The sequence below is a fragment of the Schistocerca americana genome, unplaced genomic scaffold (assembly GCF_021461395.2).
Source record: "Schistocerca americana isolate TAMUIC-IGC-003095 unplaced genomic scaffold, iqSchAmer2.1 HiC_scaffold_325, whole genome shotgun sequence".
NCBI classification, from domain to species: Eukaryota; Metazoa; Arthropoda; class Insecta; order Orthoptera; family Acrididae; genus Schistocerca; species Schistocerca americana.
In genome coordinates this window covers 70,598-97,685 of record NW_025726044.1, presented here as the reverse complement: position 1 = coordinate 97,685, position 27,088 = coordinate 70,598, and the positions used below count along the sequence as shown (strand labels likewise).

At 54.4% G+C, this 27,088-nt stretch overlaps 66 non-coding genes across 66 annotated transcripts; 13 read left to right on the top strand and 53 right to left on the bottom strand.

Annotated features, from left to right (window-relative positions):
- Positions 1–5: 5 nt before the first annotated feature.
- On the bottom strand, positions 6–78 carry Trnam-cau. Its single transcript has one exon. It is a non-coding gene; the product is annotated as a tRNA-Met (tRNA).
- Positions 79–371: 293 nt separating this feature from the next.
- Trnag-gcc lies at positions 372–442 on the bottom strand. The gene has a single exon. It is a non-coding gene; the product is annotated as a tRNA-Gly (tRNA).
- A 341-nt stretch (positions 443–783) lies between these two features.
- Trnag-ucc lies at positions 784–855 on the top strand. Its single transcript has one exon. It is a non-coding gene; the product is annotated as a tRNA-Gly (tRNA).
- Positions 856–1,436: 581 nt separating this feature from the next.
- On the bottom strand, positions 1,437–1,510 carry Trnai-aau. Its single transcript has one exon. It is a non-coding gene; the product is annotated as a tRNA-Ile (tRNA).
- A 198-nt stretch (positions 1,511–1,708) lies between these two features.
- Trnae-uuc lies at positions 1,709–1,780 on the bottom strand. Its single transcript has one exon. It is a non-coding gene; the product is annotated as a tRNA-Glu (tRNA).
- A 281-nt stretch (positions 1,781–2,061) lies between these two features.
- Positions 2,062–2,134, bottom strand: Trnam-cau. The gene has a single exon. It is a non-coding gene; the product is annotated as a tRNA-Met (tRNA).
- A 293-nt stretch (positions 2,135–2,427) lies between these two features.
- Trnag-gcc lies at positions 2,428–2,498 on the bottom strand. The gene has a single exon. It is a non-coding gene; the product is annotated as a tRNA-Gly (tRNA).
- Positions 2,499–2,839: 341 nt separating this feature from the next.
- Trnag-ucc lies at positions 2,840–2,911 on the top strand. The gene has a single exon. It is a non-coding gene; the product is annotated as a tRNA-Gly (tRNA).
- Positions 2,912–3,492: 581 nt separating this feature from the next.
- Positions 3,493–3,566, bottom strand: Trnai-aau. Its single transcript has one exon. It is a non-coding gene; the product is annotated as a tRNA-Ile (tRNA).
- Positions 3,567–3,764: 198 nt separating this feature from the next.
- Positions 3,765–3,836, bottom strand: Trnae-uuc. The gene has a single exon. It is a non-coding gene; the product is annotated as a tRNA-Glu (tRNA).
- A 281-nt stretch (positions 3,837–4,117) lies between these two features.
- Trnam-cau lies at positions 4,118–4,190 on the bottom strand. Its single transcript has one exon. It is a non-coding gene; the product is annotated as a tRNA-Met (tRNA).
- Positions 4,191–4,483: 293 nt separating this feature from the next.
- On the bottom strand, positions 4,484–4,554 carry Trnag-gcc. Its single transcript has one exon. It is a non-coding gene; the product is annotated as a tRNA-Gly (tRNA).
- A 341-nt stretch (positions 4,555–4,895) lies between these two features.
- Trnag-ucc lies at positions 4,896–4,967 on the top strand. Its single transcript has one exon. It is a non-coding gene; the product is annotated as a tRNA-Gly (tRNA).
- A 581-nt stretch (positions 4,968–5,548) lies between these two features.
- Positions 5,549–5,622, bottom strand: Trnai-aau. Its single transcript has one exon. It is a non-coding gene; the product is annotated as a tRNA-Ile (tRNA).
- A 198-nt stretch (positions 5,623–5,820) lies between these two features.
- Trnae-uuc lies at positions 5,821–5,892 on the bottom strand. Its single transcript has one exon. It is a non-coding gene; the product is annotated as a tRNA-Glu (tRNA).
- A 281-nt stretch (positions 5,893–6,173) lies between these two features.
- On the bottom strand, positions 6,174–6,246 carry Trnam-cau. Its single transcript has one exon. It is a non-coding gene; the product is annotated as a tRNA-Met (tRNA).
- A 293-nt stretch (positions 6,247–6,539) lies between these two features.
- Trnag-gcc lies at positions 6,540–6,610 on the bottom strand. Its single transcript has one exon. It is a non-coding gene; the product is annotated as a tRNA-Gly (tRNA).
- A 341-nt stretch (positions 6,611–6,951) lies between these two features.
- On the top strand, positions 6,952–7,023 carry Trnag-ucc. The gene has a single exon. It is a non-coding gene; the product is annotated as a tRNA-Gly (tRNA).
- A 581-nt stretch (positions 7,024–7,604) lies between these two features.
- Positions 7,605–7,678, bottom strand: Trnai-aau. The gene has a single exon. It is a non-coding gene; the product is annotated as a tRNA-Ile (tRNA).
- Positions 7,679–7,876: 198 nt separating this feature from the next.
- Trnae-uuc lies at positions 7,877–7,948 on the bottom strand. Its single transcript has one exon. It is a non-coding gene; the product is annotated as a tRNA-Glu (tRNA).
- Positions 7,949–8,229: 281 nt separating this feature from the next.
- On the bottom strand, positions 8,230–8,302 carry Trnam-cau. Its single transcript has one exon. It is a non-coding gene; the product is annotated as a tRNA-Met (tRNA).
- Positions 8,303–8,595: 293 nt separating this feature from the next.
- Positions 8,596–8,666, bottom strand: Trnag-gcc. The gene has a single exon. It is a non-coding gene; the product is annotated as a tRNA-Gly (tRNA).
- Positions 8,667–9,007: 341 nt separating this feature from the next.
- Trnag-ucc lies at positions 9,008–9,079 on the top strand. The gene has a single exon. It is a non-coding gene; the product is annotated as a tRNA-Gly (tRNA).
- A 581-nt stretch (positions 9,080–9,660) lies between these two features.
- Trnai-aau lies at positions 9,661–9,734 on the bottom strand. Its single transcript has one exon. It is a non-coding gene; the product is annotated as a tRNA-Ile (tRNA).
- A 198-nt stretch (positions 9,735–9,932) lies between these two features.
- Positions 9,933–10,004, bottom strand: Trnae-uuc. Its single transcript has one exon. It is a non-coding gene; the product is annotated as a tRNA-Glu (tRNA).
- A 281-nt stretch (positions 10,005–10,285) lies between these two features.
- Positions 10,286–10,358, bottom strand: Trnam-cau. Its single transcript has one exon. It is a non-coding gene; the product is annotated as a tRNA-Met (tRNA).
- A 293-nt stretch (positions 10,359–10,651) lies between these two features.
- Positions 10,652–10,722, bottom strand: Trnag-gcc. Its single transcript has one exon. It is a non-coding gene; the product is annotated as a tRNA-Gly (tRNA).
- A 341-nt stretch (positions 10,723–11,063) lies between these two features.
- Positions 11,064–11,135, top strand: Trnag-ucc. The gene has a single exon. It is a non-coding gene; the product is annotated as a tRNA-Gly (tRNA).
- Positions 11,136–11,716: 581 nt separating this feature from the next.
- On the bottom strand, positions 11,717–11,790 carry Trnai-aau. Its single transcript has one exon. It is a non-coding gene; the product is annotated as a tRNA-Ile (tRNA).
- Positions 11,791–11,988: 198 nt separating this feature from the next.
- On the bottom strand, positions 11,989–12,060 carry Trnae-uuc. Its single transcript has one exon. It is a non-coding gene; the product is annotated as a tRNA-Glu (tRNA).
- Positions 12,061–12,341: 281 nt separating this feature from the next.
- Trnam-cau lies at positions 12,342–12,414 on the bottom strand. The gene has a single exon. It is a non-coding gene; the product is annotated as a tRNA-Met (tRNA).
- A 293-nt stretch (positions 12,415–12,707) lies between these two features.
- Positions 12,708–12,778, bottom strand: Trnag-gcc. The gene has a single exon. It is a non-coding gene; the product is annotated as a tRNA-Gly (tRNA).
- A 341-nt stretch (positions 12,779–13,119) lies between these two features.
- Positions 13,120–13,191, top strand: Trnag-ucc. The gene has a single exon. It is a non-coding gene; the product is annotated as a tRNA-Gly (tRNA).
- A 581-nt stretch (positions 13,192–13,772) lies between these two features.
- Positions 13,773–13,846, bottom strand: Trnai-aau. The gene has a single exon. It is a non-coding gene; the product is annotated as a tRNA-Ile (tRNA).
- Positions 13,847–14,044: 198 nt separating this feature from the next.
- Trnae-uuc lies at positions 14,045–14,116 on the bottom strand. Its single transcript has one exon. It is a non-coding gene; the product is annotated as a tRNA-Glu (tRNA).
- A 281-nt stretch (positions 14,117–14,397) lies between these two features.
- Positions 14,398–14,470, bottom strand: Trnam-cau. The gene has a single exon. It is a non-coding gene; the product is annotated as a tRNA-Met (tRNA).
- Positions 14,471–14,763: 293 nt separating this feature from the next.
- Trnag-gcc lies at positions 14,764–14,834 on the bottom strand. The gene has a single exon. It is a non-coding gene; the product is annotated as a tRNA-Gly (tRNA).
- A 341-nt stretch (positions 14,835–15,175) lies between these two features.
- Trnag-ucc lies at positions 15,176–15,247 on the top strand. Its single transcript has one exon. It is a non-coding gene; the product is annotated as a tRNA-Gly (tRNA).
- A 581-nt stretch (positions 15,248–15,828) lies between these two features.
- Trnai-aau lies at positions 15,829–15,902 on the bottom strand. The gene has a single exon. It is a non-coding gene; the product is annotated as a tRNA-Ile (tRNA).
- Positions 15,903–16,100: 198 nt separating this feature from the next.
- Positions 16,101–16,172, bottom strand: Trnae-uuc. The gene has a single exon. It is a non-coding gene; the product is annotated as a tRNA-Glu (tRNA).
- A 281-nt stretch (positions 16,173–16,453) lies between these two features.
- On the bottom strand, positions 16,454–16,526 carry Trnam-cau. Its single transcript has one exon. It is a non-coding gene; the product is annotated as a tRNA-Met (tRNA).
- Positions 16,527–16,819: 293 nt separating this feature from the next.
- Positions 16,820–16,890, bottom strand: Trnag-gcc. Its single transcript has one exon. It is a non-coding gene; the product is annotated as a tRNA-Gly (tRNA).
- A 341-nt stretch (positions 16,891–17,231) lies between these two features.
- Positions 17,232–17,303, top strand: Trnag-ucc. Its single transcript has one exon. It is a non-coding gene; the product is annotated as a tRNA-Gly (tRNA).
- Positions 17,304–17,884: 581 nt separating this feature from the next.
- Positions 17,885–17,958, bottom strand: Trnai-aau. The gene has a single exon. It is a non-coding gene; the product is annotated as a tRNA-Ile (tRNA).
- Positions 17,959–18,156: 198 nt separating this feature from the next.
- Trnae-uuc lies at positions 18,157–18,228 on the bottom strand. The gene has a single exon. It is a non-coding gene; the product is annotated as a tRNA-Glu (tRNA).
- A 281-nt stretch (positions 18,229–18,509) lies between these two features.
- Positions 18,510–18,582, bottom strand: Trnam-cau. Its single transcript has one exon. It is a non-coding gene; the product is annotated as a tRNA-Met (tRNA).
- A 293-nt stretch (positions 18,583–18,875) lies between these two features.
- Positions 18,876–18,946, bottom strand: Trnag-gcc. Its single transcript has one exon. It is a non-coding gene; the product is annotated as a tRNA-Gly (tRNA).
- Positions 18,947–19,287: 341 nt separating this feature from the next.
- Trnag-ucc lies at positions 19,288–19,359 on the top strand. The gene has a single exon. It is a non-coding gene; the product is annotated as a tRNA-Gly (tRNA).
- Positions 19,360–19,940: 581 nt separating this feature from the next.
- On the bottom strand, positions 19,941–20,014 carry Trnai-aau. The gene has a single exon. It is a non-coding gene; the product is annotated as a tRNA-Ile (tRNA).
- Positions 20,015–20,212: 198 nt separating this feature from the next.
- Positions 20,213–20,284, bottom strand: Trnae-uuc. The gene has a single exon. It is a non-coding gene; the product is annotated as a tRNA-Glu (tRNA).
- Positions 20,285–20,565: 281 nt separating this feature from the next.
- Positions 20,566–20,638, bottom strand: Trnam-cau. The gene has a single exon. It is a non-coding gene; the product is annotated as a tRNA-Met (tRNA).
- Positions 20,639–20,931: 293 nt separating this feature from the next.
- On the bottom strand, positions 20,932–21,002 carry Trnag-gcc. The gene has a single exon. It is a non-coding gene; the product is annotated as a tRNA-Gly (tRNA).
- Positions 21,003–21,343: 341 nt separating this feature from the next.
- Trnag-ucc lies at positions 21,344–21,415 on the top strand. The gene has a single exon. It is a non-coding gene; the product is annotated as a tRNA-Gly (tRNA).
- A 581-nt stretch (positions 21,416–21,996) lies between these two features.
- Positions 21,997–22,070, bottom strand: Trnai-aau. Its single transcript has one exon. It is a non-coding gene; the product is annotated as a tRNA-Ile (tRNA).
- A 198-nt stretch (positions 22,071–22,268) lies between these two features.
- On the bottom strand, positions 22,269–22,340 carry Trnae-uuc. The gene has a single exon. It is a non-coding gene; the product is annotated as a tRNA-Glu (tRNA).
- Positions 22,341–22,621: 281 nt separating this feature from the next.
- On the bottom strand, positions 22,622–22,694 carry Trnam-cau. Its single transcript has one exon. It is a non-coding gene; the product is annotated as a tRNA-Met (tRNA).
- A 293-nt stretch (positions 22,695–22,987) lies between these two features.
- Positions 22,988–23,058, bottom strand: Trnag-gcc. Its single transcript has one exon. It is a non-coding gene; the product is annotated as a tRNA-Gly (tRNA).
- A 409-nt stretch (positions 23,059–23,467) lies between these two features.
- Trnag-ucc lies at positions 23,468–23,539 on the top strand. The gene has a single exon. It is a non-coding gene; the product is annotated as a tRNA-Gly (tRNA).
- A 581-nt stretch (positions 23,540–24,120) lies between these two features.
- On the bottom strand, positions 24,121–24,194 carry Trnai-aau. The gene has a single exon. It is a non-coding gene; the product is annotated as a tRNA-Ile (tRNA).
- A 198-nt stretch (positions 24,195–24,392) lies between these two features.
- On the bottom strand, positions 24,393–24,464 carry Trnae-uuc. The gene has a single exon. It is a non-coding gene; the product is annotated as a tRNA-Glu (tRNA).
- Positions 24,465–24,745: 281 nt separating this feature from the next.
- Positions 24,746–24,818, bottom strand: Trnam-cau. Its single transcript has one exon. It is a non-coding gene; the product is annotated as a tRNA-Met (tRNA).
- A 293-nt stretch (positions 24,819–25,111) lies between these two features.
- Trnag-gcc lies at positions 25,112–25,182 on the bottom strand. Its single transcript has one exon. It is a non-coding gene; the product is annotated as a tRNA-Gly (tRNA).
- A 341-nt stretch (positions 25,183–25,523) lies between these two features.
- Trnag-ucc lies at positions 25,524–25,595 on the top strand. Its single transcript has one exon. It is a non-coding gene; the product is annotated as a tRNA-Gly (tRNA).
- A 581-nt stretch (positions 25,596–26,176) lies between these two features.
- On the bottom strand, positions 26,177–26,250 carry Trnai-aau. The gene has a single exon. It is a non-coding gene; the product is annotated as a tRNA-Ile (tRNA).
- Positions 26,251–26,448: 198 nt separating this feature from the next.
- On the bottom strand, positions 26,449–26,520 carry Trnae-uuc. The gene has a single exon. It is a non-coding gene; the product is annotated as a tRNA-Glu (tRNA).
- A 281-nt stretch (positions 26,521–26,801) lies between these two features.
- On the bottom strand, positions 26,802–26,874 carry Trnam-cau. The gene has a single exon. It is a non-coding gene; the product is annotated as a tRNA-Met (tRNA).
- Between the last annotated feature and the right edge of the window lie 214 nt (positions 26,875–27,088).

The window sequence follows — 27,088 nt, the reverse complement described above, 5'->3', positions numbered from 1 at the left end:
TTAGATGCCCCGGGTGAGGATCGAACTCACGACCTTAAGATTATGAGACTTACGCGCTGCCTACTGCGCTACCGAGGCAGGCGATCGTTAGACCTTCTGGAATCTTGGTAAGTACCGAATACAAGTGGTAGAGAGTCTGCACTCCCTGGCTCATTTTTTCTGTTGCTACACGTGCATTCACGGCGCGGCAGGCAACTTGCGATGCTAGGCCGACGCCAGTATGTACAATAGCACGCAGGAGTCCAAACGAGCAGTCGTCCGCGCTGCATGATTGGTTCTTTCCACACGGAATCCCGCGGTTCATTCTCATGGCTCACGCAGTTCGAGTGCGAAAGACACGCAGCACCCCTACCGGAGAAAAAACAAAATGATGCATCGGCCGGGAATCGAACCCGGGCCGCCCGCGTGGCAGGCGAGCATTCTACCACTGAACCACCGATGCTCGGGCCAGCGGTACCTTCACGCTGCTTCCCGAGCAGATGTCTCAAGGGAAAGTGGGACTGCCGTCAAGCGCCGTAGCATTCTGTGGAGAAGATGCTGCAGACGCTGAATCCTGCACTGCACTGCTTAAAGATGCCGCCAGAACGCGGTCCTCTGCGTACTCTTGCGTCGCCGGCGCCGACTCTTGCCAAAGGATGCGAAATGTGCGCGGATACGCTGTCCGAATGCGTCTGGATGTGCTCCCCTAGCCTGCCTCGAAATGCGCCTGCCGGGTACGATCACCTTCGGCCGCTGCCGACAGGCGGGAAGCCGACTCAGCGCGGTGGCGGGGCGCTCGCTTGTGCGGTGGTGGTGTAATGGTCAGCATAGTTGCCTTCCAAGCAGTTGATCCGGGTTCGATTCCCGGCCACCGCAGCAGGCTTTTAATTTCGCGTATGAGTACTTTTGCCACGCGCTCTTAAACTATTGTTTTTTCGCCCTCTTACTCGCTGCATACCAGCCCTTAGTGTGTCTCGACTTGTCTCGACTTTGCTCAGCTGACGCGAGAGCTGACGCTCTCAAATCGGCCTATATCAAAACGACAAGCACGAGAAACGACTGAGAGAGGTAAGGAGAGGCGAGGCGATGGACACACAGCACGCCCCCTTCATTTCACGGTGGCGTCTCCCTGGCCGAATCGGGCTGTAGCTCCGAAAACAAAGGAGAAACAAAAATAGGAAGTAAAACTGCCAATAGTGCCCTGTGTTCCCATGCGCTCACCCGCCCAAGTACTGACAAGGGCCAAAGTTGTTACGCATCGGCAATCGGACATTTTCTTTCATTTTCTCTAACCAGTGTATTCAAGATATTATGGCCATTGCCGAGTGAATGCTGTAGTGCTACCCGACGAGTCGGGTTCGGATCCTCTGTCAACTTCCACGCAGGGTGATGATCATTTGGTCATCACACTCGCCAGCTGAAATCGGCGCTGCCTTTTCGCAGTAGTAAAAGAGAAGTGGCCCGTGGGGGGATCGAACCCACGACCTTCGCGTTATTAGCACGACGCTCTAACCAACTGAGCTAACGGGCCTCGGCAGATGCAGCTGCTCAGCCCTACGCTGGAATCAGATGGCATGAAGCCATACACCATTCCTATGGTCGTCGTGTGTCTGCTTCCCTAGTCTATATTCTGCTGACGGTCACGAAACAGTAGCTATATTGCGAGCAGGACGGGAAACGGCCGCTCGGACAGCTCAAACTTGTCACGATTAGTGTGGAAAAAATTCCGTTCCGGTACCGGGAATCGAACCCGGGCCTCCTGGGTGAAAGCCAGGTATCCTAGCCACTAGACCACACCGGATGCGGCCGTTTCATTCGACCGTTCGTACGGTCGCTTGTCGCATTGTCGCTCTCTTTGCGAGCATCTTTGCACATACTGACTGGCAAGGCGCGCACCTCAAACGTCGCAGAGCAATGCTTTTGGCTTCATGCTCTGCTGGGAGAAGAGGAATAGGGAAGCTGTATGTAGCAATAACAGGAAGTAAACATTTTCCCGCTGAAGCGTTGAAACGTTGTGGATAACAAACAAGAAATAAGTTGGCGCCCTAGCAACAGCACCACCTTCAGTCACAGAAAATTAGATGCCCCGGGTGAGGATCGAACTCACGACCTTAAGATTATGAGACTTACGCGCTGCCTACTGCGCTACCGAGGCAGGCGATCGTTAGACCTTCTGGAATCTTGGTAAGTACCGAATACAAGTGGTAGAGAGTCTGCACTCCCTGGCTCATTTTTTCTGTTGCTACACGTGCATTCACGGCGCGGCAGGCAACTTGCGATGCTAGGCCGACGCCAGTATGTACAATAGCACGCAGGAGTCCAAACGAGCAGTCGTCCGCGCTGCATGATTGGTTCTTTCCACACGGAATCCCGCGGTTCATTCTCATGGCTCACGCAGTTCGAGTGCGAAAGACACGCAGCACCCCTACCGGAGAAAAAACAAAATGATGCATCGGCCGGGAATCGAACCCGGGCCGCCCGCGTGGCAGGCGAGCATTCTACCACTGAACCACCGATGCTCGGGCCAGCGGTACCTTCACGCTGCTTCCCGAGCAGATGTCTCAAGGGAAAGTGGGACTGCCGTCAAGCGCCGTAGCATTCTGTGGAGAAGATGCTGCAGACGCTGAATCCTGCACTGCACTGCTTAAAGATGCCGCCAGAACGCGGTCCTCTGCGTACTCTTGCGTCGCCGGCGCCGACTCTTGCCAAAGGATGCGAAATGTGCGCGGATACGCTGTCCGAATGCGTCTGGATGTGCTCCCCTAGCCTGCCTCGAAATGCGCCTGCCGGGTACGATCACCTTCGGCCGCTGCCGACAGGCGGGAAGCCGACTCAGCGCGGTGGCGGGGCGCTCGCTTGTGCGGTGGTGGTGTAATGGTCAGCATAGTTGCCTTCCAAGCAGTTGATCCGGGTTCGATTCCCGGCCACCGCAGCAGGCTTTTAATTTCGCGTATGAGTACTTTTGCCACGCGCTCTTAAACTATTGTTTTTTCGCCCTCTTACTCGCTGCATACCAGCCCTTAGTGTGTCTCGACTTGTCTCGACTTTGCTCAGCTGACGCGAGAGCTGACGCTCTCAAATCGGCCTATATCAAAACGACAAGCACGAGAAACGACTGAGAGAGGTAAGGAGAGGCGAGGCGATGGACACACAGCACGCCCCCTTCATTTCACGGTGGCGTCTCCCTGGCCGAATCGGGCTGTAGCTCCGAAAACAAAGGAGAAACAAAAATAGGAAGTAAAACTGCCAATAGTGCCCTGTGTTCCCATGCGCTCACCCGCCCAAGTACTGACAAGGGCCAAAGTTGTTACGCATCGGCAATCGGACATTTTCTTTCATTTTCTCTAACCAGTGTATTCAAGATATTATGGCCATTGCCGAGTGAATGCTGTAGTGCTTCCCGACGAGTCGGGTTCGGATCCTCTGTCAACTTCCACGCAGGGTGATGATCATTTGGTCATCACACTCGCCAGCTGAAATCGGCGCTGCCTTTTCGCAGTAGTAAAAGAGAAGTGGCCCGTGGGGGGATCGAACCCACGACCTTCGCGTTATTAGCACGACGCTCTAACCAACTGAGCTAACGGGCCTCGGCAGATGCAGCTGCTCAGCCCTACGCTGGAATCAGATGGCATGAAGCCATACACCATTCCTATGGTCGTCGTGTGTCTGCTTCCCTAGTCTATATTCTGCTGACGGTCACGAAACAGTAGCTATATTGCGAGCAGGACGGGAAACGGCCGCTCGGACAGCTCAAACTTGTCACGATTAGTGTGGAAAAAATTCCGTTCCGGTACCGGGAATCGAACCCGGGCCTCCTGGGTGAAAGGCAGGTATCCTAGCCACTAGACCACACCGGATGCGGCCGTTTCATTCGACCGTTCGTACGGTCGCTTGTCGCATTGTCGCTCTCTTTGCGAGCATCTTTGCACATACTGACTGGCAAAGCGCGCACCTCAAACGTCGCAGAGCAATGCTTTTGGCTTCATGCTCTGCTGGGAGAAGAGGAATAGGGAAGCTGTATGTAGCAATAACAGGAAGTAAACATTTTCCCGCTGAAGCGTTGAAACGTTGTGGATAACAAACAAGAAATAAGTTGGCGCCCTAGCAACAGCACCACCTTCAGTCACAGAAAATTAGATGCCCCGGGTGACGATCGAACTCACGACCTTAAGATTATGAGACTTACGCGCTGCCTACTGCGCTACCGAGGCAGGCGATCGTTAGACCTTCTGGAATCTTGGTAAGTACCGAATACAAGTGGTAGAGAGTCTGCACTCCCTGGCTCATTTTTTCTGTTGCACCACGTGCATTCACGGCGCGGCAGGCAACTTGCGATGCTAGGCCGACGCCAGTATGTACAATAGCACGCAGGAGTCCAAACGAGCAGTCGTCCGCGCTGCATGATTGGTTCTTTCCACACGGAATCCCGCGGTTCATTCTCATGGCTCACGCAGTTCGAGTGCGAAAGACACGCAGCACCCCTACCGGAGAAAAAACAAAATGATGCATCGGCCGGGAATCGAACCCGGGCCGCCCGCGTGGCAGGCGAGCATTCTACCACTGAACCACCGATGCTCGGGCCAGCGGTACCTTCACGCTGCTTCCCGAGCAGATGTCTCAAGGGAAAGTGGGACTGCCGTCAAGCGCCTTAGCATTCTGTGGAGAAGATGCTGCAGACGCTGAATCCTGCACTGCACTGCTTAAAGATGCCGCCAGAACGCGGTCCTCTGCGTACTCTTGCGTCGCCGGCGCCGACTCTTGCCAAAGGATGCGAAATGTGCGCGGATACGCTGTCCGAATGCGTCTGGATGTGCTCCCCTAGCCTGCCTCGAAATGCGCCTGCCGGGTACGATCACCTTCGGCCGCTGCCGACAGGCGGGAAGCCGACTCAGCGCGGTGGCGGGGCGCTCGCTTGTGCGGTGGTGGTGTAATGGTCAGCATAGTTGCCTTCCAAGCAGTTGATCCGGGTTCGATTCCCGGCCACCGCAGCAGGCTTTTAATTTCGCGTATGAGTACTTTTGCCACGCGCTCTTAAACTATTGTTTTTTCGCCCTCTTACTCGCTGCATACCAGCCCTTAGTGTGTCTCGACTTGTCTCGACTTTGCTCAGCTGACGCGAGAGCTGACGCTCTCAAATCGGCCTATATCAAAACGACAAGCACGAGAAACGACTGAGAGAGGTAAGGAGAGGCGAGGCGATGGACACACAGCACGCCCCCTTCATTTCACGGTGGCGTCTCCCTGGCCGAATCGGGCTGTAGCTCCGAAACCAAAGGAGAAACAAAAATAGGAAGTAAAACTGCCAATAGTGCCCTGTGTTCCCATGCGCTCACCCGCCCAAGTACTGACAAGGGCCAAAGTTGTTACGCATCGGCAATCGGACATTTTCTTTCATTTTCTCTAACCAGTGTATTCAAGATATTATGGCCATTGCCGAGTGAATGCTGTAGTGCTTCCCGACGAGTCGGGTTCGGATCCTCTGTCAACTTCCACGCAGGGTGATGATCATTTGGTCATCACACTCGCCAGCTGAAATCGGCGCTGCCTTTTCGCAGTAGTAAAAGAGAAGTGGCCCGTGGGGGGATCGAACCCACGACCTTCGCGTTATTAGCACGACGCTCTAACCAACTGAGCTAACGGGCCTCGGCAGATGCAGCTGCTCAGCCCTACGCTGGAATCAGATGGCATGAAGCCATACACCATTCCTATGGTCGTCGTGTGTCTGCTTCCCTAGTCTATATTCTGCTGACGGTCACGAAACAGTAGCTATATTGCGAGCAGGACGGGAAACGGCCGCTCGGACAGCTCAAACTTGTCACGATTAGTGTGGAAAAAATTCCGTTCCGGTACCGGGAATCGAACCCGGGCCTCCTGGGTGAAAGCCAGGTATCCTAGCCACTAGACCACACCGGATGCGGCCGTTTCATTCGACCGTTCGTACGGTCGCTTGTCGCATTGTCGCTCTCTTTGCGAGCATCTTTGCACATACTGACTGGCAAGGCGCGCACCTCAAACGTCGCAGAGCAATGCTTTTGGCTTCATGCTCTGCTGGGAGAAGAGGAATAGGGAAGCTGTATGTAGCAATAACAGGAAGTAAACATTTTCCCGCTGAAGCGTTGAAACGTTGTGGATAACAAACAAGAAATAAGTTGGCGCCCTAGCAACAGCACCACCTTCAGTCACAGAAAATTAGATGCCCCGGGTGAGGATCGAACTCACGACCTTAAGATTATGAGACTTACGCGCTGCCTACTGCGCTACCGAGGCAGGCGATCGTTAGACCTTCTGGAATCTTGGTAAGTACCGAATACAAGTGGTAGAGAGTCTGCACTCCCTGGCTCATTTTTTCTGTTGCTACACGTGCATTCACGGCGCGGCAGGCAACTTGCGATGCTAGGCCGACGCCAGTATGTACAATAGCACGCAGGAGTCCAAACGAGCAGTCGTCCGCGCTGCATGATTGGTTCTTTCCACACGGAATCCCGCGGTTCATTCTCATGGCTCACGCAGTTCGAGTGCGAAAGACACGCAGCACCCCTACCGGAGAAAAAACAAAATGATGCATCGGCCGGGAATCGAACCCGGGCCGCCCGCGTGGCAGGCGAGCATTCTACCACTGAACCACCGATGCTCGGGCCAGCGGTACCTTCACGCTGCTTCCCGAGCAGATGTCTCAAGGGAAAGTGGGACTGCCGTCAAGCGCCGTAGCATTCTGTGGAGAAGATGCTGCAGACGCTGAATCCTGCACTGCACTGCTTAAAGATGCCGCCAGAACGCGGTCCTCTGCGTACTCTTGCGTCGCCGGCGCCGACTCTTGCCAAAGGATGCGAAATGTGCGCGGATACGCTGTCCGAATGCGTCTGGATGTGCTCCCCTAGCCTGCCTCGAAATGCGCCTGCCGGGTACGATCACCTTCGGCCGCTGCCGACAGGCGGGAAGCCGACTCAGCGCGGTGGCGGGGCGCTCGCTTGTGCGGTGGTGGTGTAATGGTCAGCATAGTTGCCTTCCAAGCAGTTGATCCGGGTTCGATTCCCGGCCACCGCAGCAGGCTTTTAATTTCGCGTATGAGTACTTTTGCCACGCGCTCTTAAACTATTGTTTTTTCGCCCTCTTACTCGCTGCATACCAGCCCTTAGTGTGTCTCGACTTGTCTCGACTTTGCTCAGCTGACGCGAGAGCTGACGCTCTCAAATCGGCCTATATCAAAACGACAAGCACGAGAAACGACTGAGAGAGGTAAGGAGAGGCGAGGCGATGGACACACAGCACGCCCCCTTCATTTCACGGTGGCGTCTCCCTGGCCGAATCGGGCTGTAGCTCCGAAAACAAAGGAGAAACAAAAATAGGAAGTAAAACTGCCAATAGTGCCCTGTGTTCCCATGCGCTCACCCGCCCAAGTACTGACAAGGGCCAAAGTTGTTACGCATCGGCAATCGGACATTTTCTTTCATTTTCTCTAACCAGTGTATTCAAGATATTATGGCCATTGCCGAGTGAATGCTGTAGTGCTTCCCGACGAGTCGGGTTCGGATCCTCTGTCAACTTCCACGCAGGGTGATGATCATTTGGTCATCACACTCGCCAGCTGAAATCGGCGCTGCCTTTTCGCAGTAGTAAAAGAGAAGTGGCCCGTGGGGGGATCGAACCCACGACCTTCGCGTTATTAGCACGACGCTCTAACCAACTGAGCTAACGGGCCTCGGCAGATGCAGCTGCTCAGCCCTACGCTGGAATCAGATGGCATGAAGCCATACACCATTCCTATGGTCGTCGTGTGTCTGCTTCCCTAGTCTATATTCTGCTGACGGTCACGAAACAGTAGCTATATTGCGAGCAGGACGGGAAACGGCCGCTCGGACAGCTCAAACTTGTCACGATTAGTGTGGAAAAAATTCCGTTCCGGTACCGGGAATCGAACCCGGGCCTCCTGGGTGAAAGCCAGGTATCCTAGCCACTAGACCACACCGGATGCGGCCGTTTCATTCGACCGTTCGTACGGTCGCTTGTCGCATTGTCGCTCTCTTTGCGAGCATCTTTGCACATACTGACTGGCAAAGCGCGCACCTCAAACGTCGCAGAGCAATGCTTTTGGCTTCATGCTCTGCTGGGAGAAGAGGAATAGGGAAGCTGTATGTAGCAATAACAGGAAGTAAACATTTTCCCGCTGAAGCGTTGAAACGTTGTGGATAACAAACAAGAAATAAGTTGGCGCCCTAGCAACAGCACCACCTTCAGTCACAGAAAATTAGATGCCCCGGGTGACGATCGAACTCACGACCTTAAGATTATGAGACTTACGCGCTGCCTACTGCGCTACCGAGGCAGGCGATCGTTAGACCTTCTGGAATCTTGGTAAGTACCGAATACAAGTGGTAGAGAGTCTGCACTCCCTGGCTCATTTTTTCTGTTGCTACACGTGCATTCACGGCGCGGCAGGCAACTTGCGATGCTAGGCCGACGCCAGTATGTACAATAGCACGCAGGAGTCCAAACGAGCAGTCGTCCGCGCTGCATGATTGGTTCTTTCCACACGGAATCCCGCGGTTCATTCTCATGGCTCACGCAGTTCGAGTGCGAAAGACACGCAGCACCCCTACCGGAGAAAAAACAAAATGATGCATCGGCCGGGAATCGAACCCGGGCCGCCCGCGTGGCAGGCGAGCATTCTACCACTGAACCACCGATGCTCGGGCCAGCGGTACCTTCACGCTGCTTCCCGAGCAGATGTCTCAAGGGAAAGTGGGACTGCCGTCAAGCGCCTTAGCATTCTGTGGAGAAGATGCTGCAGACGCTGAATCCTGCACTGCACTGCTTAAAGATGCCGCCAGAACGCGGTCCTCTGCGTACTCTTGCGTCGCCGGCGCCGACTCTTGCCAAAGGATGCGAAATGTGCGCGGATACGCTGTCCGAATGCGTCTGGATGTGCTCCCCTAGCCTGCCTCGAAATGCGCCTGCCGGGTACGATCACCTTCGGCCGCTGCCGACAGGCGGGAAGCCGACTCAGCGCGGTGGCGGGGCGCTCGCTTGTGCGGTGGTGGTGTAATGGTCAGCATAGTTGCCTTCCAAGCAGTTGATCCGGGTTCGATTCCCGGCCACCGCAGCAGGCTTTTAATTTCGCGTATGAGTACTTTTGCCACGCGCTCTTAAACTATTGTTTTTTCGCCCTCTTACTCGCTGCATACCAGCCCTTAGTGTGTCTCGACTTGTCTCGACTTTGCTCAGCTGACGCGAGAGCTGACGCTCTCAAATCGGCCTATATCAAAACGACAAGCACGAGAAACGACTGAGAGAGGTAAGGAGAGGCGAGGCGATGGACACACAGCACGCCCCCTTCATTTCACGGTGGCGTCTCCCTGGCCGAATCGGGCTGTAGCTCCGAAACCAAAGGAGAAACAAAAATAGGAAGTAAAACTGCCAATAGTGCCCTGTGTTCCCATGCGCTCACCCGCCCAAGTACTGACAAGGGCCAAAGTTGTTACGCATCGGCAATCGGACATTTTCTTTCATTTTCTCTAACCAGTGTATTCAAGATATTATGGCCATTGCCGAGTGAATGCTGTAGTGCTTCCCGACGAGTCGGGTTCGGATCCTCTGTCAACTTCCACGCAGGGTGATGATCATTTGGTCATCACACTCGCCAGCTGAAATCGGCGCTGCCTTTTCGCAGTAGTAAAAGAGAAGTGGCCCGTGGGGGGATCGAACCCACGACCTTCGCGTTATTAGCACGACGCTCTAACCAACTGAGCTAACGGGCCTCGGCAGATGCAGCTGCTCAGCCCTACGCTGGAATCAGATGGCATGAAGCCATACACCATTCCTATGGTCGTCGTGTGTCTGCTTCCCTAGTCTATATTCTGCTGACGGTCACGAAACAGTAGCTATATTGCGAGCAGGACGGGAAACGGCCGCTCGGACAGCTCAAACTTGTCACGATTAGTGTGGAAAAAATTCCGTTCCGGTACCGGGAATCGAACCCGGGCCTCCTGGGTGAAAGCCAGGTATCCTAGCCACTAGACCACACCGGATGCGGCCGTTTCATTCGACCGTTCGTACGGTCGCTTGTCGCATTGTCGCTCTCTTTGCGAGCATCTTTGCACATACTGACTGGCAAGGCGCGCACCTCAAACGTCGCAGAGCAATGCTTTTGGCTTCATGCTCTGCTGGGAGAAGAGGAATAGGGAAGCTGTATGTAGCAATAACAGGAAGTAAACATTTTCCCGCTGAAGCGTTGAAACGTTGTGGATAACAAACAAGAAATAAGTTGGCGCCCTAGCAACAGCACCACCTTCAGTCACAGAAAATTAGATGCCCCGGGTGAGGATCGAACTCACGACCTTAAGATTATGAGACTTACGCGCTGCCTACTGCGCTACCGAGGCAGGCGATCGTTAGACCTTCTGGAATCTTGGTAAGTACCGAATACAAGTGGTAGAGAGTCTGCACTCCCTGGCTCATTTTTTCTGTTGCTACACGTGCATTCACGGCGCGGCAGGCAACTTGCGATGCTAGGCCGACGCCAGTATGTACAATAGCACGCAGGAGTCCAAACGAGCAGTCGTCCGCGCTGCATGATTGGTTCTTTCCACACGGAATCCCGCGGTTCATTCTCATGGCTCACGCAGTTCGAGTGCGAAAGACACGCAGCACCCCTACCGGAGAAAAAACAAAATGATGCATCGGCCGGGAATCGAACCCGGGCCGCCCGCGTGGCAGGCGAGCATTCTACCACTGAACCACCGATGCTCGGGCCAGCGGTACCTTCACGCTGCTTCCCGAGCAGATGTCTCAAGGGAAAGTGGGACTGCCGTCAAGCGCCGTAGCATTCTGTGGAGAAGATGCTGCAGACGCTGAATCCTGCACTGCACTGCTTAAAGATGCCGCCAGAACGCGGTCCTCTGCGTACTCTTGCGTCGCCGGCGCCGACTCTTGCCAAAGGATGCGAAATGTGCGCGGATACGCTGTCCGAATGCGTCTGGATGTGCTCCCCTAGCCTGCCTCGAAATGCGCCTGCCGGGTACGATCACCTTCGGCCGCTGCCGACAGGCGGGAAGCCGACTCAGCGCGGTGGCGGGGCGCTCGCTTGTGCGGTGGTGGTGTAATGGTCAGCATAGTTGCCTTCCAAGCAGTTGATCCGGGTTCGATTCCCGGCCACCGCAGCAGGCTTTTAATTTCGCGTATGAGTACTTTTGCCACGCGCTCTTAAACTATTGTTTTTTCGCCCTCTTACTCGCTGCATACCAGCCCTTAGTGTGTCTCGACTTGTCTCGACTTTGCTCAGCTGACGCGAGAGCTGACGCTCTCAAATCGGCCTATATCAAAACGACAAGCACGAGAAACGACTGAGAGAGGTAAGGAGAGGCGAGGCGATGGACACACAGCACGCCCCCTTCATTTCACGGTGGCGTCTCCCTGGCCGAATCGGGCTGTAGCTCCGAAAACAAAGGAGAAACAAAAATAGGAAGTAAAACTGCCAATAGTGCCCTGTGTTCCCATGCGCTCACCCGCCCAAGTACTGACAAGGGCCAAAGTTGTTACGCATCGGCAATCGGACATTTTCTTTCATTTTCTCTAACCAGTGTATTCAAGATATTATGGCCATTGCCGAGTGAATGCTGTAGTGCTTCCCGACGAGTCGGGTTCGGATCCTCTGTCAACTTCCACGCAGGGTGATGATCATTTGGTCATCACACTCGCCAGCTGAAATCGGCGCTGCCTTTTCGCAGTAGTAAAAGAGAAGTGGCCCGTGGGGGGATCGAACCCACGACCTTCGCGTTATTAGCACGACGCTCTAACCAACTGAGCTAACGGGCCTCGGCAGATGCAGCTGCTCAGCCCTACGCTGGAATCAGATGGCATGAAGCCATACACCATTCCTATGGTCGTCGTGTGTCTGCTTCCCTAGTCTATATTCTGCTGACGGTCACGAAACAGTAGCTATATTGCGAGCAGGACGGGAAACGGCCGCTCGGACAGCTCAAACTTGTCACGATTAGTGTGGAAAAAATTCCGTTCCGGTACCGGGAATCGAACCCGGGCCTCCTGGGTGAAAGCCAGGTATCCTAGCCACTAGACCACACCGGATGCGGCCGTTTCATTCGACCGTTCGTACGGTCGCTTGTCGCATTGTCGCTCTCTTTGCGAGCATCTTTGCACATACTGACTGGCAAGGCGCGCACCTCAAACGTCGCAGAGCAATGCTTTTGGCTTCATGCTCTGCTGGGAGAAGAGGAATAGGGAAGCTGTATGTAGCAATAACAGGAAGTAAACATTTTCCCGCTGAAGCGTTGAAACGTTGTGGATAACAAACAAGAAATAAGTTGGCGCCCTAGCAACAGCACCACCTTCAGTCACAGAAAATTAGATGCCCCGGGTGACGATCGAACTCACGACCTTAAGATTATGAGACTTACGCGCTGCCTACTGCGCTACCGAGGCAGGCGATCGTTAGACCTTCTGGAATCTTGGTAAGTACCGAATACAAGTGGTAGAGAGTCTGCACTCCCTGGCTCATTTTTTCTGTTGCTACACGTGCATTCACGGCGCGGCAGGCAACTTGCGATGCTAGGCCGACGCCAGTATGTACAATAGCACGCAGGAGTCCAAACGAGCAGTCGTCCGCGCTGCATGATTGGTTCTTTCCACACGGAATCCCGCGGTTCATTCTCATGGCTCACGCAGTTCGAGTGCGAAAGACACGCAGCACCCCTACCGGAGAAAAAACAAAATGATGCATCGGCCGGGAATCGAACCCGGGCCGCCCGCGTGGCAGGCGAGCATTCTACCACTGAACCACCGATGCTCGGGCCAGCGGTACCTTCACGCTGCTTCCCGAGCAGATGTCTCAAGGGAAAGTGGGACTGCCGTCAAGCGCCGTAGCATTCTGTGGAGAAGATGCTGCAGACGCTGAATCCTGCACTGCACTGCTTAAAGATGCCGCCAGAACGCGGTCCTCTGCGTACTCTTGCGTCGCCGGCGCCGACTCTTGCCAAAGGATGCGAAATGTGCGCGGATACGCTGTCCGAATGCGTCTGGATGTGCTCCCCTAGCCTGCCTCGAAATGCGCCTGCCGGGTACGATCACCTTCGGCCGCTGCCGACAGGCGGGAAGCCGACTCAGCGCGGTGGCGGGGCGCTCGCTTGTGCGGTGGTGGTGTAATGGTCAGCATAGTTGCCTTCCAAGCAGTTGATCCGGGTTCGATTCCCGGCCACCGCAGCAGGCTTTTAATTTCGCGTATGAGTACTTTTGCCACGCGCTCTTAAACTATTGTTTTTTCGCCCTCTTACTCGCTGCATACCAGCCCTTAGTGTGTCTCGACTTGTCTCGCCTTTGCTCAGCTGACGCGAGAGCTGACGCTCTCAAATCGGCCTATATCAAAACGACAAGCACGAGAAACGACTGAGAGAGGTAAGGAGAGGCGAGGCGATGGACACACAGCACGCCCCCTTCATTTCACGGTGGCGTCTCCCTGGCCGAATCGGGCTGTAGCTCCGAAAACAAAGGAGAAACAAAAATAGGAAGTAAAACTGCCAATAGTGCCCTGTGTTCCCATGCGCTCACCCGCCCAAGTACTGACAAGGGCCAAAGTTGTTACGCATCGGCAATCGGACATTTTCTTTCATTTTCTCTAACCAGTGTATTCAAGATATTATGGCCATTGCCGAGTGAATGCTGTAGTGCTTCCCGACGAGTCGGGTTCGGATCCTCTGTCAACTTCCACGCAGGGTGATGATCATTTGGTCATCACACTCGCCAGCTGAAATCGGCGCTGCCTTTTCGCAGTAGTAAAAGAGAAGTGGCCCGTGGGGGGATCGAACCCACGACCTTCGCGTTATTAGCACGACGCTCTAACCAACTGAGCTAACGGGCCTCGGCAGATGCAGCTGCTCAGCCCTACGCTGGAATCAGATGGCATGAAGCCATACACCATTCCTATGGTCGTCGTGTGTCTGCTTCCCTAGTCTATATTCTGCTGACGGTCACGAAACAGTAGCTATATTGCGAGCAGGACGGGAAACGGCCGCTCGGACAGCTCAAACTTGTCACGATTAGTGTGGAAAAAATTCCGTTCCGGTACCGGGAATCGAACCCGGGCCTCCTGGGTGAAAGCCAGGTATCCTAGCCACTAGACCACACCGGATGCGGCCGTTTCATTCGACCGTTCGTACGGTCGCTTGTCGCATTGTCGCTCTCTTTGCGAGCATCTTTGCACATACTGACTGGCAAGGCGCGCACCTCAAACGTCGCAGAGCAATGCTTTTGGCTTCATGCTCTGCTGGGAGAAGAGGAATAGGGAAGCTGTATGTAGCAATAACAGGAAGTAAACATTTTCCCGCTGAAGCGTTGAAACGTTGTGGATAACAAACAAGAAATAAGTTGGCGCCCTAGCAACAGCACCACCTTCAGTCACAGAAAATTAGATGCCCCGGGTGACGATCGAACTCACGACCTTAAGATTATGAGACTTACGCGCTGCCTACTGCGCTACCGAGGCAGGCGATCGTTAGACCTTCTGGAATCTTGGTAAGTACCGAATACAAGTGGTAGAGAGTCTGCACTCCCTGGCTCATTTTTTCTGTTGCTACACGTGCATTCACGGCGCGGCAGGCAACTTGCGATGCTAGGCCGACGCCAGTATGTACAATAGCACGCAGGAGTCCAAACGAGCAGTCGTCCGCGCTGCATGATTGGTTCTTTCCACACGGAATCCCGCGGTTCATTCTCATGGCTCACGCAGTTCGAGTGCGAAAGACACGCAGCACCCCTACCGGAGAAAAAACAAAATGATGCATCGGCCGGGAATCGAACCCGAGCCGCCCGCGTGGCAGGCGAGCATTCTACCACTGAACCACCGATGCTCGGGCCAGCGGTACCTTCACGCTGCTTCCCGAGCAGATGTCTCAAGGGAAAGTGGGACTGCCGTCAAGCGCCGTAGCATTCTGTGGAGAAGATGCTGCAGACGCTGAATCCTGCACTGCACTGCTTAAAGATGCCGCCAGAACGCGGTCCTCTGCGTACTCTTGCGTCGCCGGCGCCGACTCTTGCCAAAGGATGCGAAATGTGCGCGGATACGCTGTCCGAATGCGTCTGGATGTGCTCCCCTAGCCTGCCTCGAAATGCGCCTGCCGGGTACGATCACCTTCGGCCGCTGCCGACAGGCGGGAAGCCGACTCAGCGCGGTGGCGGGGCGCTCGCTTGTGCGGTGGTGGTGTAATGGTCAGCATAGTTGCCTTCCAAGCAGTTGATCCGGGTTCGATTCCCGGCCACCGCAGCAGGCTTTTAATTTCGCGTATGAGTACTTTTGCCACGCGCTCTTAAACTATTGTTTTTTCGCCCTCTTACTCGCTGCATACCAGCCCTTAGTGTGTCTCGACTTGTCTCGACTTTGCTCAGCTGACGCGAGAGCTGACGCTCTCAAATCGGCCTATATCAAAACGACAAGCACGAGAAACGACTGAGAGAGGTAAGGAGAGGCGAGGCGATGGACACACAGCACGCCCCCTTCATTTCACGGTGGCGTCTCCCTGGCCGAATCGGGCTGTAGCTCCGAAAACAAAGGAGAAACAAAAATAGGAAGTAAAACTGCCAATAGTGCCCTGTGTTCCCATGCGCTCACCCGCCCAAGTACTGACAAGGGCCAAAGTTGTTACGCATCGGCAATCGGACATTTTCTTTCATTTTCTCTAACCAGTGTATTCAAGATATTATGGCCATTGCCGAGTGAATGCTGTAGTGCTTCCCGACGAGTCGGGTTCGGATCCTCTGTCAACTTCCACGCAGGGTGATGATCATTTGGTCATCACACTCGCCAGCTGAAATCGGCGCTGCCTTTTCGCAGTAGTAAAAGAGAAGTGGCCCGTGGGGGGATCGAACCCACGACCTTCGCGTTATTAGCACGACGCTCTAACCAACTGAGCTAACGGGCCTCGGCAGATGCAGCTGCTCAGCCCTACGCTGGAATCAGATGGCATGAAGCCATACACCATTCCTATGGTCGTCGTGTGTCTGCTTCCCTAGTCTATATTCTGCTGACGGTCACGAAACAGTAGCTATATTGCGAGCAGGACGGGAAACGGCCGCTCGGACAGCTCAAACTTGTCACGATTAGTGTGGAAAAAATTCCGTTCCGGTACCGGGAATCGAACCCGGGCCTCCTGGGTGAAAGGCAGGTATCCTAGCCACTAGACCACACCGGATGCGGCCGTTTCATTCGACCGTTCGTACGGTCGCTTGTCGCATTGTCGCTCTCTTTGCGAGCATCTTTGCACATACTGACTGGCAAAGCGCGCACCTCAAACGTCGCAGAGCAATGCTTTTGGCTTCATGCTCTGCTGGGAGAAGAGGAATAGGGAAGCTGTATGTAGCAATAACAGGAAGTAAACATTTTCCCGCTGAAGCGTTGAAACGTTGTGGATAACAAACAAGAAATAAGTTGGCGCCCTAGCAACAGCACCACCTTCAGTCACAGAAAATTAGATGCCCCGGGTGACGATCGAACTCACGACCTTAAGATTATGAGACTTACGCGCTGCCTACTGCGCTACCGAGGCAGGCGATCGTTAGACCTTCTGGAATCTTGGTAAGTACCGAATACAAGTGGTAGAGAGTCTGCACTCCCTGGCTCATTTTTTCTGTTGCTACACGTGCATTCACGGCGCGGCAGGCAACTTGCGATGCTAGGCCGACGCCAGTATGTACAATAGCACGCAGGAGTCCAAACGAGCAGTCGTCCGCGCTGCATGATTGGTTCTTTCCACACGGAATCCCGCGGTTCATTCTCATGGCTCACGCAGTTCGAGTGCGAAAGACACGCAGCACCCCTACCGGAGAAAAAACAAAATGATGCATCGGCCGGGAATCGAACCCGGGCCGCCCGCGTGGCAGGCGAGCATTCTACCACTGAACCACCGATGCTCGGGCCAGCGGTACCTTCACGCTGCTTCCCGAGCAGATGTCTCAAGGGAAAGTGGGACTGCCGTCAAGCGCCGTAGCATTCTGTGGAGAAGATGCTGCAGACGCTGAATCCTGCACTGCACTGCTTAAAGATGCCGCCAGAACGCGGTCCTCTGCGTACTCTTGCGTCGCCGGCGCCGACTCTTGCCAAAGGATGCGAAATGTGCGCGGATACGCTGTCCGAATGCGTCTGGATGTGCTCCCCTAGCCTGCCTCGAAATGCGCCTGCCGGGTACGATCACCTTCGGCCGCTGCCGACAGGCGGGAAGCCGACTCAGCGCGGTGGCGGGGCGCTCGCTTGTGCGGTGGTGGTGTAATGGTCAGCATAGTTGCCTTCCAAGCAGTTGATCCGGGTTCGATTCCCGGCCACCGCAGCAGGCTTTTAATTTCGCGTATGAGTACTTTTGCCACGCGCTCTTAAACTATTGTTTTTTCGCCCTCTTACTCGCTGCATACCAGCCCTTAGTGTGTCTCGACTTGTCTCGACTTTGCTCAGCTGACGCGAGAGCTGACGCTCTCAAATCGGCCTATATCAAAACGACAAGCACGAGAAACGACTGAGAGAGGTAAGGAGAGGCGAGGCGATGGACACACAGCACGCCCCCTTCATTTCACGGTGGCGTCTCCCTGGCCGAATCGGGCTGTAGCTCCGAAAACAAAGGAGAAACAAAAATAGGAAGTAAAACTGCCAATAGTGCCCTGTGTTCCCATGCGCTCACCCGCCCAAGTACTGACAAGGGCCAAAGTTGTTACGCATCGGCAATCGGACATTTTCTTTCATTTTCTCTAACCAGTGTATTCAAGATATTATGGCCATTGCCGAGTGAATGCTGTAGTGCTTCCCGACGAGTCGGGTTCGGATCCTCTGTCAACTTCCACGCAGGGTGATGATCATTTGGTCATCACACTCGCCAGCTGAAATCGGCGCTGCCTTTTCGCAGTAGTAAAAGAGAAGTGGCCCGTGGGGGGATCGAACCCACGACCTTCGCGTTATTAGCACGACGCTCTAACCAACTGAGCTAACGGGCCTCGGCAGATGCAGCTGCTCAGCCCTACGCTGGAATCAGATGGCATGAAGCCATACACCATTCCTATGGTCGTCGTGTGTCTGCTTCCCTAGTCTATATTCTGCTGACGGTCACGAAACAGTAGCTATATTGCGAGCAGGACGGGAAACGGCCGCTCGGACAGCTCAAACTTGTCACGATTAGTGTGGAAAAAATTCCGTTCCGGTACCGGGAATCGAACCCGGGCCTCCTGGGTGAAAGCCAGGTATCCTAGCCACTAGACCACACCGGATGCGGCCGTTTCATTCGACCGTTCGTACGGTCGCTTGTCGCATTGTCGCTCTCTTTGCGAGCATCTTTGCACATACTGACTGGCAAGGCGCGCACCTCAAACGTCGCAGAGCAATGCTTTTGGCTTCATGCTCTGCTGGGAGAAGAGGAATAGGGAAGCTGTATGTAGCAATAACAGGAAGTAAACATTTTCCCGCTGAAGCGTTGAAACGTTGTGGATAACAAACAAGAAATAAGTTGGCGCCCTAGCAACAGCACCACCTTCAGTCACAGAAAATTAGATGCCCCGGGTGACGATCGAACTCACGACCTTAAGATTATGAGACTTACGCGCTGCCTACTGCGCTACCGAGGCAGGCGATCGTTAGACCTTCTGGAATCTTGGTAAGTACCGAATACAAGTGGTAGAGAGTCTGCACTCCCTGGCTCATTTTTTCTGTTGCTACACGTGCATTCACGGCGCGGCAGGCAACTTGCGATGCTAGGCCGACGCCAGTATGTACAATAGCACGCAGGAGTCCAAACGAGCAGTCGTCCGCGCTGCATGATTGGTTCTTTCCACACGGAATCCCGCGGTTCATTCTCATGGCTCACGCAGTTCGAGTGCGAAAGACACGCAGCACCCCTACCGGAGAAAAAACAAAATGATGCATCGGCCGGGAATCGAACCCGGGCCGCCCGCGTGGCAGGCGAGCATTCTACCACTGAACCACCGATGCTCGGGCCAGCGGTACCTTCACGCTGCTTCCCGAGCAGATGTCTCAAGGGAAAGTGGGACTGCCGTCAAGCGCCGTAGCATTCTGTGGAGAAGATGCTGCAGACGCTGAATCCTGCACTGCACTGCTTAAAGATGCCGCCAGAACGCGGTCCTCTGCGTACTCTTGCGTCGCCGGCGCCGACTCTTGCCAAAGGATGCGAAATGTGCGCGGATACGCTGTCCGAATGCGTCTGGATGTGCTCCCCTAGCCTGCCTCGAAATGCGCCTGCCGGGTACGATCACCTTCGGCCGCTGCCGACAGGCGGGAAGCCGACTCAGCGCGGTGGCGGGGCGCTCGCTTGTGCGGTGGTGGTGTAATGGTCAGCATAGTTGCCTTCCAAGCAGTTGATCCGGGTTCGATTCCCGGCCACCGCAGCAGGCTTTTAATTTCGCGTATGAGTACTTTTGCCACGCGCTCTTAAACTATTGTTTTTTCGCCCTCTTACTCGCTGCATACCAGCCCTTAGTGTGTCTCGACTTGTCTCGACTTTGCTCAGCTGACGCGAGAGCTGACGCTCTCAAATCGGCCTATATCAAAACGACAAGCACGAGAAACGACTGAGAGAGGTAAGGAGAGGCGAGGCGATGGACACACAGCACGCCCCCTTCATTTCACGGTGGCGTCTCCCTGGCCGAATCGGGCTGTAGCTCCGAAAACAAAGGAGAAACAAAAATAGGAAGTAAAACTGCCAATAGTGCCCTGTGTTCCCATGCGCTCACCCGCCCAAGTACTGACAAGGGCCAAAGTTGTTACGCATCGGCAATCGGACATTTTCTTTCATTTTCTCTAACCAGTGTATTCAAGATATTATGGCCATTGCCGAGTGAATGCTGTAGTGCTTCCCGACGAGTCGGGTTCGGATCCTCTGTCAACTTCCACGCAGGGTGATGATCATTTGGTCATCACACTCGCCAGCTGAAATCGGCGCTGCCTTTTCGCAGTAGTAAAAGAGAAGTGGCCCGTGGGGGGATCGAACCCACGACCTTCGCGTTATTAGCACGACGCTCTAACCAACTGAGCTAACGGGCCTCGGCAGATGCAGCTGCTCAGCCCTACGCTGGAATCAGATGGCATGAAGCCATACACCATTCCTATGGTCGTCGTGTGTCTGCTTCCCTAGTCTATATTCTGCTGACGGTCACGAAACAGTAGCTATATTGCGAGCAGGACGGGAAACGGCCGCTCGGACAGCTCAAACTTGTCACGATTAGTGTGGAAAAAATTCCGTTCCGGTACCGGGAATCGAACCCGGGCCTCCTGGGTGAAAGGCAGGTATCCTAGCCACTAGACCACACCGGATGCGGCCGTTTCATTCGACCGTTCGTACGGTCGCTTGTCGCATTGTCGCTCTCTTTGCGAGCATCTTTGCACATACTGACTGGCAAAGCGCGCACCTCAAACGTCGCAGAGCAATGCTTTTGGCTTCATGCTCTGCTGGGAGAAGAGGAATAGGGAAGCTGTATGTAGCAATAACAGGAAGTAAACATTTTCCCGCTGAAGCGTTGAAACGTTGTGGATAACAAACAAGAAATAAGTTGGCGCCCTAGCAACAGCACCACCTTCAGTCACAGAAAATTAGATGCCCCGGGTGACGATCGAACTCACGACCTTAAGATTATGAGACTTACGCGCTGCCTACTGCGCTACCGAGGCAGGCGATCGTTAGACCTTCTGGAATCTTGGTAAGTACCGAATACAAGTGGTAGAGAGTCTGCACTCCCTGGCTCATTTTTTCTGTTGCTACACGTGCATTCACGGCGCGGCAGGCAACTTGCGATGCTAGGCCGACGCCAGTATGTACAATAGCACGCAGGAGTCCAAACGAGCAGTCGTCCGCGCTGCATGATTGGTTCTTTCCACACGGAATCCCGCGGTTCATTCTCATGGCTCACGCAGTTCGAGTGCGAAAGACACGCAGCACCCCTACCGGAGAAAAAACAAAATGATGCATCGGCCGGGAATCGAACCCGGGCCGCCCGCGTGGCAGGCGAGCATTCTACCACTGAACCACCGATGCTCGGGCCAGCGGTACCTTCACGCTGCTTCCCGAGCAGATGTCTCAAGGGAAAGTGGGACTGCCGTCAAGCGCCGTAGCATTCTGTGGAGAAGATGCTGCAGACGCTGAATCCTGCACTGCACTGCTTAAAGATGCCGCCAGAACGCGGTCCTCTGCGTACTCTTGCGTCGCCGGCGCCGACTCTTGCCAAAGGATGCGAAATGTGCGCGGATACGCTGTCCGAATGCGTCTGGATGTGCTCCCCTAGCCTGCCTCGAAATGCGCCTGCCGGGTACGATCACCTTCGGCCGCTGCCGACAGGCGGGAAGCCGACTCAGCGCGGTGGCGGGGCGCTCGCTTGTGCGGTGGTGGTGTAATGGTCAGCATAGTTGCCTTCCAAGCAGTTGATCCGGGTTCGATTCCCGGCCACCGCAGCAGGCTTTTAATTTCGCGTATGAGTACTTTTGCCACGCGCTCTTAAACTATTGTTTTTTCGCCCTCTTACTCGCTGCATACCAGCCCTTAGTGTGTCTCGACTTGTCTCGACTTTGCTCAGCTGACGCGAGAGCTGACGCTCTCAAATCGGCCTATATCAAAACGACAAGCACGAGAAACGACTGAGAGAGGTAAGGAGAGGCGAGGCGATGGACACACAGCACGCCCCCTTCATTTCACGGTGGCGTCTCCCTGGCCGAATCGGGCTGTAGCTCCGAAAACAAAGGAGAAACAAAAATAGGAAGTAAAACTGCCAATAGTGCCCTGTGTTCCCATGCGCTCACCCGCCCAAGTACTGACAAGGGCCAAAGTTGTTACGCATCGGCAATCGGACATTTTCTTTCATTTTCTCTAACCAGTGTATTCAAGATATTATGGCCATTGCCGAGTGAATGCTGTAGTGCTTCCCGACGAGTCGGGTTCGGATCCTCTGTCAACTTCCACGCAGGGTGATGATCATTTGGTCATCACACTCGCCAGCTGAAATCGGCGCTGCCTTTTCGCAGTAGTAAAAGAGAAGTGGCCCGTGGGGGGATCGAACCCACGACCTTCGCGTTATTAGCACGACGCTCTAACCAACTGAGCTAACGGGCCTCGGCAGATGCAGCTGCTCAGCCCTACGCTGGAATCAGATGGCATGAAGCCATACACCATTCCTATGGTCGTCGTGTGTCTGCTTCCCTAGTCTATATTCTGCTGACGGTCACGAAACAGTAGCTATATTGCGAGCAGGACGGGAAACGGCCGCTCGGACAGCTCAAACTTGTCACGATTCGTGTGGAAAAAATTCCGTTCCGGTACCGGGAATCGAACCCGGGCCTCCTGGGTGAAAGGCAGGTATCCTAGCCACTAGACCACACCGGATGCGGCCGTTTCATTCGACCGTTCGTACGGTCGCTTGTCGCATTGTCGCTCTCTTTGCGAGCATCTTTGCACATACTGACTGGCAAGGCGCGCACCTCAAACGTCGCAGAGCAATGCTTTTGGCTTCATGCTCTGCTGGGAGAAGAGGAATAGGGAAGCTGTATGTAGCAATAACAGGAAGTAAACATTTTCCCGCTGAAGCGTTGAAACGTTGTGGATAACAAACAAGAAATAAGTTGGCGCCCTAGCAACAGCACCACCTTCAGTCACAGAAAATTAGATGCCCCGGGTGAGGATCGAACTCACGACCTTAAGATTATGAGACTTACGCGCTGCCTACTGCGCTACCGAGGCAGGCGATCGTTAGACCTTCTGGAATCTTGGTAAGTACCGAATACAAGTGGTAGAGAGTCTGCACTCCCTGGCTCATTTTTTCTGTTGCTACACGTGCATTCACGGCGCGGCAGGCAACTTGCGATGCTAGGCCGACGCCAGTATGTACAATAGCACGCAGGAGTCCAAACGAGCAGTCGTCCGCGCTGCATGATTGGTTCTTTCCACACGGAATCCCGCGGTTCATTCTCATGGCTCACGCAGTTCGAGTGCGAAAGACACGCAGCACCCCTACCGGAGAAAAAACAAAATGATGCATCGGCCGGGAATCGAACCCGGGCCGCCCGCGTGGCAGGCGAGCATTCTACCACTGAACCACCGATGCTCGGGCCAGCGGTACCTTCACGCTGCTTCCCGAGCAGATGTCTCAAGGGAAAGTGGGACTGCCGTCAAGCGCCGTAGCATTCTGTGGAGAAGATGCTGCAGACAGATGTCTCAAGGGAAAGTGGGACTGCCGTCAAGCGCCGTAGCATTCTGTGGAGAAGATGCTGCAGACGCTGAATCCTGCACTGCACTGCTTAAAGATGCCGCCAGAACGCGGTCCTCTGCGTACTCTTGCGTCGCCGGCGCCGACTCTTGCCAAAGGATGCGAAATGTGCGCGGATACGCTGTCCGAATGCGTCTGGATGTGCTCCCCTAGCCTGCCTCGAAATGCGCCTGCCGGGTACGATCACCTTCGGCCGCTGCCGACAGGCGGGAAGCCGACTCAGCGCGGTGGCGGGGCGCTCGCTTGTGCGGTGGTGGTGTAATGGTCAGCATAGTTGCCTTCCAAGCAGTTGATCCGGGTTCGATTCCCGGCCACCGCAGCAGGCTTTTAATTTCGCGTATGAGTACTTTTGCCACGCGCTCTTAAACTATTGTTTTTTCGCCCTCTTACTCGCTGCATACCAGCCCTTAGTGTGTCTCGACTTGTCTCGACTTTGCTCAGCTGACGCGAGAGCTGACGCTCTCAAATCGGCCTATATCAAAACGACAAGCACGAGAAACGACTGAGAGAGGTAAGGAGAGGCGAGGCGATGGACACACAGCACGCCCCCTTCATTTCACGGTGGCGTCTCCCTGGCCGAATCGGGCTGTAGCTCCGAAAACAAAGGAGAAACAAAAATAGGAAGTAAAACTGCCAATAGTGCCCTGTGTTCCCATGCGCTCACCCGCCCAAGTACTGACAAGGGCCAAAGTTGTTACGCATCGGCAATCGGACATTTTCTTTCATTTTCTCTAACCAGTGTATTCAAGATATTATGGCCATTGCCGAGTGAATGCTGTAGTGCTTCCCGACGAGTCGGGTTCGGATCCTCTGTCAACTTCCACGCAGGGTGATGATCATTTGGTCATCACACTCGCCAGCTGAAATCGGCGCTGCCTTTTCGCAGTAGTAAAAGAGAAGTGGCCCGTGGGGGGATCGAACCCACGACCTTCGCGTTATTAGCACGACGCTCTAACCAACTGAGCTAACGGGCCTCGGCAGATGCAGCTGCTCAGCCCTACGCTGGAATCAGATGGCATGAAGCCATACACCATTCCTATGGTCGTCGTGTGTCTGCTTCCCTAGTCTATATTCTGCTGACGGTCACGAAACAGTAGCTATATTGCGAGCAGGACGGGAAACGGCCGCTCGGACAGCTCAAACTTGTCACGATTAGTGTGGAAAAAATTCCGTTCCGGTACCGGGAATCGAACCCGGGCCTCCTGGGTGAAAGGCAGGTATCCTAGCCACTAGACCACACCGGATGCGGCCGTTTCATTCGACCGTTCGTACGGTCGCTTGTCGCATTGTCGCTCTCTTTGCGAGCATCTTTGCACATACTGACTGGCAAGGCGCGCACCTCAAACGTCGCAGAGCAATGCTTTTGGCTTCATGCTCTGCTGGGAGAAGAGGAATAGGGAAGCTGTATGTAGCAATAACAGGAAGTAAACATTTTCCCGCTGAAGCGTTGAAACGTTGTGGATAACAAACAAGAAATAAGTTGGCGCCCTAGCAACAGCACCACCTTCAGTCACAGAAAATTAGATGCCCCGGGTGAGGATCGAACTCACGACCTTAAGATTATGAGACTTACGCGCTGCCTACTGCGCTACCGAGGCAGGCGATCGTTAGACCTTCTGGAATCTTGGTAAGTACCGAATACAAGTGGTAGAGAGTCTGCACTCCCTGGCTCATTTTTTCTGTTGCTACACGTGCATTCACGGCGCGGCAGGCAACTTGCGATGCTAGGCCGACGCCAGTATGTACAATAGCACGCAGGAGTCCAAACGAGCAGTCGTCCGCGCTGCATGATTGGTTCTTTCCACACGGAATCCCGCGGTTCATTCTCATGGCTCACGCAGTTCGAGTGCGAAAGACACGCAGCACCCCTACCGGAGAAAAAACAAAATGATGCATCGGCCGGGAATCGAACCCGGGCCGCCCGCGTGGCAGGCGAGCATTCTACCACTGAACCACCGATGCTCGGGCCAGCGGTACCTTCACGCTGCTTCCCGAGCAGATGTCTCAAGGGAAAGTGGGACTGCCGTCAAGCGCCGTAGCATTCTGTGGAGAAGATGCTGCAGACGCTGAATCCTGCACTGCACTGCTTAAAGATGCCGCCAGAACGCGGTCCTCTGCGTACTCTTGCGTCGCCGGCGCCGACTCTTGCCAAAGGATGCGAAATGTGCGCGGATACGCTGTCCGAATGCGTCTGGATGTGCTCCCCTAGCCTGCCTCGAAATGCGCCTGCCGGGTACGATCACCTTCGGCCGCTGCCGACAGGCGGGAAGCCGACTCAGCGCGGTGGCGGGGCGCTCGCTTGTGCGGTGGTGGTGTAATGGTCAGCATAGTTGCCTTCCAAGCAGTTGATCCGGGTTCGATTCCCGGCCACCGCAGCAGGCTTTTAATTTCGCGTATGAGTACTTTTGCCACGCGCTCTTAAACTATTGTTTTTTCGCCCTCTTACTCGCTGCATACCAGCCCTTAGTGTGTCTCGACTTGTCTCGACTTTGCTCAGCTGACGCGAGAGCTGACGCTCTCAAATCGGCCTATATCAAAACGACAAGCACGAGAAACGACTGAGAGAGGTAAGGAGAGGCGAGGCGATGGACACACAGCACGCCCCCTTCATTTCACGGTGGCGTCTCCCTGGCCGAATCGGGCTGTAGCTCCGAAAACAAAGGAGAAACAAAAATAGGAAGTAAAACTGCCAATAGTGCCCTGTGTTCCCATGCGCTCACCCGCCCAAGTACTGACAAGGGCCAAAGTTGTTACGCATCGGCAATCGGACATTTTCTTTCATTTTCTCTAACCAGTGTATTCAAGATATTATGGCCATTGCCGAGTGAATGCTGTAGTGCTTCCCGACGAGTCGGGTTCGGATCCTCTGTCAACTTCCACGCAGGGTGATGATCATTTGGTCATCACACTCGCCAGCTGAAATCGGCGCTGCCTTTTCGCAGTAGTAAAAGAGAAGTGGCCCGTGGGGGGATCGAACCCACGACCTTCGCGTTATTAGCACGACGCTCTAACCAACTGAGCTAACGGGCCTCGGCAGATGCAGCTGCTCAGCCCTACGCTGGAATCAGATGGCATGAAGCCATACACCATTCCTATGGTCGTCGTGTGTCTGCTTCCCTAGTCTATATTCTGCTGACGGTCACGAAACAGTAGCTATATTGCGAGCAGGACGGGAAACGGCCGCTCGGACAGCTCAAACTTGTCACGATTAGTGTGGAAAAAATTCCGTTCCGGTACCGGGAATCGAACCCGGGCCTCCTGGGTGAAAGGCAGGTATCCTAGCCACTAGACCACACCGGATGCGGCCGTTTCATTCGACCGTTCGTACGGTCGCTTGTCGCATTGTCGCTCTCTTTGCGAGCATCTTTGCACATACTGACTGGCAAGGCGCGCACCTCAAACGTCGCAGAGCAATGCTTTTGGCTTCATGCTCTGCTGGGAGAAGAGGAATAGGGAAGCTGTATGTAGCAATAACAGGAAGTAAACATTTTCCCGCTGAAGCGTTGAAACGTTGTGGATAACAAACAAGAAATAAGTTGGCGCCCTAGCAACAGCACCACCTTCAGTCACAGAAAATTAGATGCCCCGGGTGAGGATCGAACTCACGACCTTAAGATTATGAGACTTACGCGCTGCCTACTGCGCTACCGAGGCAGGCGATCGTTAGACCTTCTGGAATCTTGGTAAGTACCGAATACAAGTGGTAGAGAGTCTGCACTCCCTGGCTCATTTTTTCTGTTGCTACACGTGCATTCACGGCGCGGCAGGCAACTTGCGATGCTAGGCCGACGCCAGTATGTACAATAGCACGCAGGAGTCCAAACGAGCAGTCGTCCGCGCTGCATGATTGGTTCTTTCCACACGGAAT